Source organism: Danio rerio, chromosome 16 (assembly GCF_049306965.1).
Source record: "Danio rerio strain Tuebingen ecotype United States chromosome 16, GRCz12tu, whole genome shotgun sequence".
NCBI lineage: Eukaryota > Metazoa > Chordata > Actinopteri > Cypriniformes > Danionidae > Danio > Danio rerio.
Window position 1 is genome coordinate 59,757,501 of NC_133191.1, and position 2,500 is coordinate 59,760,000.

General features: G+C 44.6%; 1 protein-coding gene across 7 annotated transcripts in view; it reads left to right on the forward strand.

The window, feature by feature from the left end:
- The window catches only part of vps13b (vacuolar protein sorting 13 homolog B), an 87,987-nt gene that overhangs the window by 70,541 nt on the left and 14,946 nt on the right, over positions 1-2,500 (forward strand). The gene's annotated exons all lie outside the window — the stretch shown is intronic.

Below are 2,500 nucleotides of genomic sequence, written 5' to 3' on the forward strand. Positions count from 1 at the left end.
TCGGTTAACGGGACCTGCCAATAGCCCTTGTGGAAATCCAATTCAGTCGGGAATATTGCTTCACCCACGTGATCAGTACAGGTCTCCATCTCCAGAAGAGGAAAGGAGTCTGGTTTTTAACTGAATTGAGTTTTCTATAATCTGTTCAAAAACTATCGTCAGACTTCATAACCCAAAGGCAAGGAGACGAGCAGCTAGAGGGAGAGGGTTCAGCCAGTTGATTGTCGAGCAAACACTGGACTTCTGTTCTCAGTACATAACGTTCATTCAACAGAACTCGTTGGAAACACTGGTGAATCGGCATGGATTCCCCCACATCTATATCATGCGTTAACATTAGTTTGTGTCGGTACACCGCAGAATAACTGTGGAAACTCAGACAACAATCTAATTAATTCTTGTTGTTGAGGAGCATCTAGATGTTTGAGATCATATACCCACTGTTTAAGAGTCTCCGCCACATCGTGCAGCTCCGCTGACTGTGCACGCACCTCACCAAACGAACGAGATTTTTATACTCGCCGTATTCACTGTTGTGATATTCTTTAAAACATCAGAGTGCGTCAAAAGAAACTGACCGTAAAGTCAGACGGATAAAGAGAAGTAGGAAGTTTCCGGAACTACGTCATATCATTAATATCATTCAATACTTTTAAACGAATGATTTTTGTTTTTATAAATTATATAAATGATTATAAGGATTTTTATAACTTCAAGATGTTTTAAATCAAACTGTGCTGCATCACCTGCTTATGTTCATATCTCAGACAGTTTTACCTGATAAAGTTTATTAAAATATTACAGACAGCAGAACGCAGGTTACTCTACACATATATTTTTATTATGACATAAATAAAAGCAAAAAAATATATATCTTTACTAAAAAATACTGATGTTTTATTAGATTTAGCCCGCTCCACAGTTCACACATCACTGTCTGGCTGGTTTCTGTCCTCTACTTATGCTAGAAGGGCAATACTGCTCCAACACTCCTGACCATCATCACCAGTAAAGCCCCGGTGTACTGGCTCTCCACTTCTGCCATGGCCTGTTTTGGCTTTAACAGACTCATCCCTCAGGTTTTTTCAAACATTTTAGCAAAAAGGTTCCTCCTTTCCCACGGCTGCTGCCATCTCTAGCCTCTTATTGATCATCAGGTTATGATCACGGATCATTAAGGTGTCTGTACAGTCGTAGTGTTTCAGACAAAATCTCTTCAGAGTGTTTTATATTCAACTCAAATATGTTGCGGCGCCGCGCGCACTGTTCGCATGCACTCACCAGCCGAAATCATGTTGCGCGCCCAAAGCAAACCTTCGCAAACTTTGTGATAACATCACATGCGCCGCGCACACTCAAGCGAAAGCGTCGAGTATAATCCAGGCCTTACACGGCCCAGCACACTTGGCTTGTAAAGCTGATGCCAACACTTGGAGCAGCACAATGACCTGGTCACCGGTGCCGGTGTTCAGTGCGACGGTCAATCAGGCGTTTCATTTGTCTCTGAGAACTACCCAGCTGCTCTTTAGCCAGTTCCCAGGCCAACGAAAGCTGTCGACAAAAACCCAAAACATAGTCGGACAACTTCTCTAAATCGGTCCACTAATCATGCAAGACAGCCAGCAAACCACAGACTTTATGTGCATGACCAAGTTCATTCGGACTTTAACCAATACTTTGCTGAGTTGCTTTTCTGGCTGCCAACATCAGCCACGGCAGGCCCTCCTGCCCTCCTGCCAATCTCTGTCCATCTCAAAACAAGACGCCCGGAGCAAAGATTTTTAGGTGGAATAACAACGCTCCAGCACACCTTGTCTCGGCGCGTGATATGCGGTGGACAAATTGTGTTTAACCCCCAGATGATGAAGGACTTCGGCAAACAAATTTGAAGTGAAGTGACTTCTCAGACTGAATAACCTTAGCAAAAACTGAGATGAACTGAGTGAAGGCTTTTACAGTAGACTTAGCGTAAATAAAACGCAAAGGAAACGCAGCCGGATAGTGAGTGACCTGGCACATCAGATACTCGAAGGTTGGCATACCGCAGAAATGGGATGCAGGGCAGCGGTGCAGGGGCCACGAGCGCAGCCGATTTACACTGTTGAACTGGACAGCCAGATTTCCAATGCCCTTCCTCTAAGCAGTAGTTACAAATCGAGTCGTGTCTATTTGATGGACTTTTAGAACACCGTGCCTGATTCAGAGAAACGGGTGGAGAATTTACGCGTGGAGGAAGGCGGCGTCCTCTGAGCCCGTCTGCATGAGATTTACGAGTTCCCTCTCATCGGCCAGCACTGCTGCCTGGGAAGCGGTCTTAACGTTACGCTCGGCAATGTTAGTTACAACAATATCTGGAAGCGTATTGCTAAACCGGTCCAATAAAACTACATTTATCAGATCGTCTAATGTGTTCACTTCAGCCGACATACGCCAACGATTAGAAAGCCAACCTAGGTCTCTCACGAATTCCATGTGTGTTCGGTTGGGTTCACGCCACAAA